We start from the raw sequence: 9,181 nt of genomic DNA on the forward strand, positions 1-9,181 counted from the left end.
AGTGCAATACAGCCCGCCCAACTAATCTGCAATGTTTAGGACCAAATCATTGATGTAACTTCATTAAGATGAATGTAAATCTAGTTGAAACCACCTTATTTTACAGTGGTACCTTCACACTACCTGATTCAGTAGGTCCAACTCACTAAAAAGCAAGTTAGCTCAACAAATATGCTTCATGCTAAAACACAACTAGTTAATCATGTGGAAATCCTTTCCATATTTCATGATGTTAATTCAAAGACATATTTTCAAGCGTTAATCAAGCATTTTAAGATAGCACTAGGTGAAAGTGTAGGAAGAACACTCAACAATTAGAAAAGGTACAACACAATTGTATTTTCAGAATTGTTATACATCGTTTTTTTACACAGCACAAAACACAGCTGAGTTGGACATTGAAATAAAAAACAACTACAGTTTCATTTCCCAGCCAATTCTTTACAACATAAAACATGTCAGTATAGTTGCTCAACTTAGAGAACTGTAACAATATAAAATCTTTTCTACTGCAGACTTTAAACACTCATTTTCCATGTGAAACTTTGCTCAACTTAGCAGCGAGTTTCATATTGAGAACTTGTGCTTTCTTTGATAAGTTCTTTCCATCCAATTTCATTATTATTTTCTGTATTACTTCAAAGGTATGCTTGAGTTACTGAGCAAGTTGAGTGCTGAACGCACTAAACTTGAGGGTAGCTCAAGTTTAGTGCATAGATTAGTCCCAGCAGCATCACTATTGCAGAAGATACACTGCCCAAGCTGTTCATAACTTCCACCTCCTCCAGGACAATCCCAACATCCAGATGTGCATCGGCAGCCTCTGCACCCTCTGCTCAAATGACGATTCCGAGGACAGCCTCGGCTTTGGCCATTTCTGCGCATTCATCAACGTCCTAAGGGAGTTAGGGAAGGGTATTGGGGGAGAGACAATTCACATGTAATTAAATAAATAAATTAGACTGACATTGATTGAGTCACTCATGGACCTTAGTTGGTGAAAGTATTTTAACAACTCTTAGGAGTTCTATTGTAAACACAAAGAGAATTTAACATACCATGTACTCCCTCACCAGCTTCTCTGGATCTTCATTTAGGTACACACAGACATTTGAGGATGCACTCTCGTCTGACCTCAGCAGTGTCTTCCTAAATATGCAGATCAAAAAACAATGAGAACAATCTCAAAACTCCAGCAGTATAGGTTCACACACTTGAAAACATAGCTACATTCAAAGGAAGTCACAACAAAAGTGATCAGTGGCTTGCAGTCTATTTGAAAGATATTTAAAATTGTTAGTATCCCTTCATTATGCCATGACTAAAATGGAGTTTAACATCTCATTTAAACATCTAACTGAAGCTGTTAGAGGTTTAAATAAAGACATGAATATATCACCAAAGAAATATGTGAAAAGTACAGAATGGTCAACACAGTCTATATCCTTCTACTTAAATGAATATGCAAAGCATTCCATGTCTTACAAGTACATGGACAGTCTATGTGTGGGCATGGATAACGTCGCATATGCCGGTGTTTAAGTGTAAAATGTTTTAACAGGTCATATCTACGAGACAGAGAGAGACTACACTCCTTACATTTCCACATCCCACGCAAATAAAGACAAATAAAACAGACTGGCCAAATAAATGTTTAGCTGAACTCTAGCTCTATAAGCTCTCTAACACTACATTCAGTCACTTTAGATCTGGCAAAACTTACTATTAGCCACTGAAATCTATAACTTGATAGCCGATGAGCCCTTGACTAGTACTTACGCAGGTGGATTACAGACAGGTGATGTTCTGAAAGAGATCAGATATATTTTCAGCCATTAAAATATGCAATTCATACTGAACTGAGTTGTATCTTTTAGTACAAGTCCCTTGAATGCCTCATGAATATAACCACTGGACACTTGTATGCAAGCACATATGTGCAGAACAATGGTGAATTGAACATGGTAGAAAGCAATAGTAACAAAGGTCAAAATGAGCACAAACAATCAACACAAAAAACATCAAACATTTCAAAATTAAACCAATGAACTTCAATATTGTTTCTGAGCTACAATTATTTGGGGAGAACAAAGAAGAGTCCAAAAAACCCCAACATCTTTACAGCAGAGGAATATGTATTTTAAAGAAAAAAAATAGAAAGCTCAAGTCTGTAATAATGGATAATCCATTGAGAGTTTTAGCCTGACAAAATATACTAGAAATCCATAACTAACAGGTATTTTAGGAACATTTAACAAAGCTCAGAAAGCAATGCTTTCTGCAGGTTTCACCGACTGAAATGTAGGACTTTTTATTACCATAATTAATTAAGAATCTCGATGATGATAGAAAGGTACCAAAGTGTGTGTGTGTATCTACATTTACCTCCATAGTAACATTACTGAAATAGAATTAAAATAGTTAGAAATAGACTGATGTTAGATCCGTGTGTTAAAAATCCTCTAAACCTCCAGGGAGCTCAGGAGGAGCAAAACTGTGACATTTCTGGGGTCCATTTGTGTCTCTGGCAGCAGCTTTGTACACTACATATGGCTCTGCAGACTAACATGGTGCGGCGATAAATGTAAACAAAAAGCTATCTGCCTTAACCTAACCGACTTAATCTACAGAACATGAAATAATGTGACACAAGTATGGAACAAGTAGAAAATGGTGCAAATGGTAGAGAAATTTTAAGTTACATATTTTTATATGGATTTAGATGAAAATAGTTTGACTCTTACCTTCTTCAAATTAAGTAGATGCACGCCAGGAATCTCCCCTCTGCCCTTGAAAAAACCCAACAAGGTGCAAGCCAGTTATCTCGCGTGATTTTCCGTAATCTCTTGATGTCGCTGGATCCTCTTCAGCGGGAGATGAGTCTGACACAATAGCGCTTTGGAACTGACGTCACTGTGTTTTTTTTTATTAGATTAACTTTGACAAATATTGATATTGAATAAAATAAAAAAAAAACATATATATATATATATATATATATATATATATATATATATATATATATATATATATATATATGTATATGTATATATATATATAAATATATATATATATATATATATATATATATATATATATATATATATATATATATATATATATATATATATATATATATATATATATATATATATATATATATATATATATATATATATATATATATATTATATATATATATATATATATATATTGGCACAGCCAAGATACTGCGCAGGACCCTCAAGCTCCCAGGCCTCTGGTAGAGGCCTGGGAGCTTGAGGAATTAGATGTATTCAAGTTGAGATAACGTCATTCAATCACGTTAGTTCAGTTGAGAGAAAAAACCGATTGTCTCGCGTGTTCTCGCGTGATATCCCGTGATCTCACTCGTTGTCGTCAGCACAATATCAGTCTAACTATAATGAATCATGTTAGCTCAACATGATTCAATTTTATAAATGTGAAGTCGTGGAATATCTTGTTTATCCAACATGATTTTATCACGTTTTCGCTTCAAACCCAACATTATTGTGTGAAAGGTACATGATATTTTTTGTTAATGTAATACGCCCCGACGTTCTTTTTTTTTTTTGGCGGAAGATCTAGCTGACGTAATTGAATCACGTTATCTCACCTTGAATACATTTTATTCCATTTGCGAGAAAAAACCGATTGTCTCGCGTATTCTCGCGTGATATCCCGTGATTTCCCGTAATCTTGCGTGAACTTGCGTAATATCGCGTGATCTCACTCGTGGTCTTCAGCATAGGATCGGTCTGACTATAATGAATCATGTTCGCTCAACATGATTCAATTTTATAAACGTTGAAGTTGTGGAATATCTTGTTTATGCAACATGATTGTATCATGTTTTTTGGCTCAAACATGCAATTATTTAGTTAACAGTACATGATATTCTTTTGTTAATGTGATAACCCTGAGGTTCCTTTTTTACAGTGTACAAAGAAAGACGGAGCAGTGGAAGAAGTCAGAGAGGTGAAGGGGTTTGTCTCCAGAGGATTCACTGAAACCACTCTGCTTTTCCCTTAACCTTTCTGTTCCTGCTGCCAATTTACTGAAACCTTTTTCAATAAGAAAAGAAAACTCTGTATGCTCATACGCAGATGTTTATTCAAATGAGCAAAACTTAAATAACACAAAAAGTTTAACACTATAGATAGCCGTAAATTTGATCATTTGGAACGTAAATGTCAGAAGGATGGGATCTTTGCTGTTGTCACTTAGAAATTTGTAAGTTTTCCCTTGTTGTGACAGTAAAATTCAAAACTTTATTGCACTTATTGTGATCTGATAGATCATTACTAATTACTTTGCAGAACTGTTTTTGCTACACTTTACAGCTACAGATTTCCTGGGATATGTCTTCTTCATTTTTGCACATTTAAAGATAAATATTTACAAAAAATAGCAGAAAGTCAGATATATTAAATGGAAAATGTCTGTGAATTGTTTATTTCAAGCTGCAGACTCTAAGTCAGATTTAGCTGTAGACTGAGTCATTAATTGTAGCAGGCTGTGTGTTGGGGTCGTACAGCTGGAAGATGAATCTTCTACAGTCAGAGCTCCATGCAGCCTTCATCCAGATTTCCCCAAAGACTCTCATGTATTTAACTCCATCCATCTTACAACCAACTCTGACCCTGATGAAGAAAAACATTCCCACAAGCATGATGCTGCCATCACCATGTTTCACTGCAGAGAAGACAGAATATTCTTTCTTTTTTGCCATTTCAGTCCATTTTTGTTGCATCTGACCATAAGACCTTCTGACAAATTCAAGACATACTCTTTTCTCTACAAGGCTCACTTTAGATAGGTTTTCTTCAAATAATTTCTTTCTTCCTTAGGTGAACAGCTATGTTATTGTCATTTATGTTTGGAAAACATTTATATACTATGTATCATAATGCTTCCACTTTACAATTACACACTGATTTGTGTTAGTATATTGTAAATGTTAGTCCATTGTGTAAAATCCTAAGAAAAATACTGTTACTTTGTGTTTGTCATGTGACAAGATGTAAAAAAACACTTAGAGGTGTTAATACTTTTGCAAGGCACTGTCAACCAGCTCTTTTAAAGGATATTATCAATAATCATTCTTTTATAATATTCTGGTCCTTTTTGTAAACTGGTCTTAAAAATAGCAATCTTGTTAATTTCATGTTCTTAAAGTGTAGTTTTTGGTCAGACATGTTTTCTTTCACATAATAAATGTGAAAGAAATAAATAGTCTAAAATGGGTAGAAACTTTACAGTCTGATTTACCTGTAAACTGATGATTGTTTTTTCTTTAGAGAAATAAGCAAAAGGAGAGTCATTAGATCCACATTTATTTAGCAGGACCTTTACCTGTGTTAGGAAATGACTGGCTGCATTGTCACACTGGACAAAGCCCAAATAGATGAGCACCTGCTAAATTTCCATTAGTCCCATAAGAGTAATAATGCAAATTAAATTCAGCATAACATGTGACGCTACTGTTGTGAAAAGTTTACAACAACCACACTTAATTCAGGCAGAAAGCTTGACAACACATAATCACTCCCCTGCTACAACTTTACCACAAGTATCCGATGGTTTTGCAGCAACTAAGCCTTCTGCAAAGTAACTAAGACGGGGTCACAAAGTCAAAGGTTAAACCACTTTGGCTCCTGGTGGGAGATTTGGTTTCCTGAGGTTCGTATGTGTGTGTGAGCGTGTCTTATTTAGCCACATCAGCTCTCCATAAAAATCCTCTCCTCCTGCTGACCACTGGCTTAATATCCTGTGTGGTTTGGTATGTCGGTTCACACATGCTTCTTTTTTATTTCTCTTCTGTCCCCGAGCTTTTTATTCCCAGTCATGTTTGGGTTACTTACAATGTTTTCCTTGTATTTCATTTTGAACCAAAAAAAAAAAAAAAAACCTTAATTTCCTTCTTTGTTCACCTAAATTCTTCTTCTGTACTTTTTATTCAGTCTCTTAAATTCACTCTGTCCATCATTTACAAACTCCTAGATCTACTTACAATGACTGTCTGAAACCCTGTGGCAAAATAAAAGCAGATTATAGTAGATTTTCTAAATTGAACAGAGAGAAAAGGGTCAGGAGAAGGTCTACTTTTAAAGGATTATCACTTTTAAACCCCTAAAGAAATAAAAGGACACTCTTTTCATTTAAAGGGATTGACACCCAGTGGGTTTGGCTCTGCTAACAACAATCTGCCAGTTTGGCTTCAGGATTAACTTTCACCTCTTTCATTACCTGTTTAGGTATTTTGGAAAATTTTTGTCAATCAAAACGAGACTTACATTAAGCTATTGATCCAAATGCATTATGAAGAGAACATTTTCAATTATCAGCCTCATTAAATTTGGACACAGCAGTTAAGCAACTTCATTTTGTAGCATTAGGCAGAATCCTGCACATCATTTCTAACAAAAATGTCTAAAACTGCCTATTAAGTAGTTTGAGATACTTTGTCTCTGGTTCAGCTATACAAAACAAAAACTGTAACAAACTCCTATATGATACAAACTATTTCCATTGTTTGACTCTTATATGATCCAAATAATAGGGATAGTAACGCTCTTATTTTAGCTTCAGTGGGACACAGTTATTTTCAAAATAAAAGTAAAAAATCTAAACATCAGTTTGTTTAATTTTGTTCATTAAACAATGTTTTCTTTGTGAAGTGCACAAGTTCTGACAAATAAAGAGTGAGAATATGTTGCGAGACGACATGCATTGTGAGTCGGTGCTTTTCAAAGAAACTTATTGAAACCCATGATGCTGATTACTGGAACGATTTTTTTTTCTTTTGTATCTAAACAAAATGTGTCACAGAGCAAATACAGATAAGTGAAAAGCTAAAATCTCCAAAGCAGCACTTTTATTTTTCAAAGACTGGATGTAAAATCTAAAACGTTCTGAGGCATATCAGTACTTCCACAGTGATTTACCTTTCTTGAAGGATGTCAAACTCCATTTCATGCACCTGAAAGCAGAAGTGGAGTCCAGTCAGAGCTTTAACTCAACACATCGACAGGCTTAATTACCAGTGACATCGTCAGCTTGAATGCAGACAGTCTATCTCTCCTGAGGCTTTGGACGAGTCTGACAGGGTTATTGAGAATGTGATCAAGGGATGTCATCCACCAGGGTGATAGTGGAGGGAAAAAACTAGTATTGATCACCTAAAATCATACGTGGTCTACTATCAGCAGAAACATTTCCACATGGCCGTATTCTTCTCTGCTGGTTGGTCACAACCCCACAATGACACAAGTTAATGATTTTCCTCTGTGGGTTTGAGGTAAAAGAAACCAACATACATGGTTTTTAGTTGTTACATTCAGTGCAGATGCAGCTGCCACATTTTTATGGTTTATCGTTTGTTGCTGAAAGATTGATCCCATTTCATTCCGGGTGCAAGTTCAACACATGCTAGTTGAAGCCACATCTGCTTTTGTTATCACAAGCGCAGCCACAAACAGAGCCACAACAAAAGTCCTGTCTGAGTGCTGGCTGTGTCATCTGTAGGTGTATTGTTCCCAAACAGCCAAAGAAAAATTAACTGCAAACAAGTTATCCGAAAAATACAGTTTGAAACCATGATTAGCAATCAAAATAAACAGCTTCTGCTCTCTTGTTGAATGTTGAGAGTGCTTGTGGTAATGTAAAAAAACTAAACAAAAAAAACACATTTTAAATTCAGAAGAGCTTTTACACATGGGAAAAAAAAGCCTCCAAACTAAATGTCTGTTATTCCGATGTGACGCAGATCTATGTGTGAAACTATTAAAACTAAGATTGGGCTATCTTAAAAAAATTCACTCTTTAAACGTAACAAGCACTACGAGTGAATGCTCTTTGTTGTCACAGCTACTTAAGGCATGAGGACCTGTCAGCGACAGCAAGGACAGAGAGGGGCAGATAAAAAGCAGAAACAGACAGGAGCGATGTGGTGGGGACAAAGACAGCAGATCCAGGGAGGAGACAGGTGGAGATGGGGGAGCGGACAAATGACGGGAGCAAACTCCGGAGAGGACTCCTGATGCAGAAAGAGGTCGGCTGGGAGGAAAGCCTTGAAGGATCAGCCTGAAGCAGCGCCTTCCTCATTAATCACTGCTGGAGAATACACAAGGGAGGGAGCTATAAATATAAAGTAGAAAACCCAGCGCTTTGACAGGGTGTAAAGACTCTACTTGAAAGCAAAAGAGAGAAATACTTATTACTTACATCAAAACTTTTCCTTCAGTAGCCGCAGCGTAAAACTAAAGTGTAAGAGGTTAAATAAAAGCAGAAAAAAGGTTTGAGAAAAGATCAGAGGAAGAGGATGCATAGTGAAAAGAGAGAGGAGAATAAAGCTGTAGAGGGAAATTGCAAAGGGGTAAAAGGATTAAAAGTAGGAGAATATAAATAAAGATGGAGGAGGCCTCTCGGTATCCATGGAGGTAAATATGGAGAATCTCGTAATATGAGGCCTCCAGTAAAGGGTTCCACTTTTTTCTGCCCTCTTCCCTTCATTTCTTTTCTACTTTTCCCTCCTTCTACCCCACTTCCTCTCATCCTCTCTGTGCCCCTCTTCAGCACAATCTCTTTTGTCCTTTTAAGATCCTTTCCCCACCCCTTCATCCCGCTGCACACATATAGGAATTAATCTGAGAAATTTACATGAGAAAAGGCTTTTTCAGAAGTTCTTATAGAGCCGATCAGAGGCAGAACAGAACTTATTGCCATGTCTGCCTTTTGACTCTTTCTTGCCCAGAAAACCATCAACAGGAAGATAATATGTGAAACAAATTAGTGTTGTAAATATATTTGACGAGGCACATACAGTATTAACTGTGACTGTCATTGATTTACCGCTGCTTTTTGGATGCTGACACGTCTAACCACCTCCTTCTTGATTACAACATCTCAGATTTACCACACAAACGCAGATTAGAATAAAAAATTCACTCAGATGCTGAGAAATAATATATTCTACTGTAATTAGATTGAGGAGTTAAGAAGAAAAGGAAGATATATGCTTTGGTCATTTAAGTTGAATTACATTATTTACCAGCAGAGGGCAGAAAAGACTCTCTTTTGTAAAAGCACCTGAAACAAAACGAAAAGAGCATATAATAATCTTCCAACAACATTGAACTGTGAACTCTAGATTTTACTG

At 36.1% G+C, this 9,181-nt stretch overlaps 1 long non-coding RNA gene across 1 annotated transcript; it reads right to left on the bottom strand.

Annotated features, from left to right (window-relative positions):
- Positions 1 to 507: 507 nt before the first annotated feature.
- On the bottom strand, positions 508 to 2,961 carry LOC129356853 (uncharacterized). The gene is made up of 4 exons (XR_008605463.1): positions 2,745 to 2,961; positions 1,780 to 1,806; positions 1,059 to 1,149; positions 508 to 896 (listed from the first exon to the last, which is right to left on the bottom strand). It is a non-coding gene; the product is annotated as an uncharacterized LOC129356853 (long non-coding RNA).
- Positions 2,962 to 9,181: the final 6,220 nt, after the last annotated feature.

The sequence above is a fragment of the Poeciliopsis prolifica genome, unplaced genomic scaffold, assembly GCF_027474105.1.
Source record: "Poeciliopsis prolifica strain line A6 unplaced genomic scaffold, Auburn_PproV2 SCAFFOLD201, whole genome shotgun sequence".
NCBI classification, from domain to species: Eukaryota; Metazoa; Chordata; class Actinopteri; order Cyprinodontiformes; family Poeciliidae; genus Poeciliopsis; species Poeciliopsis prolifica.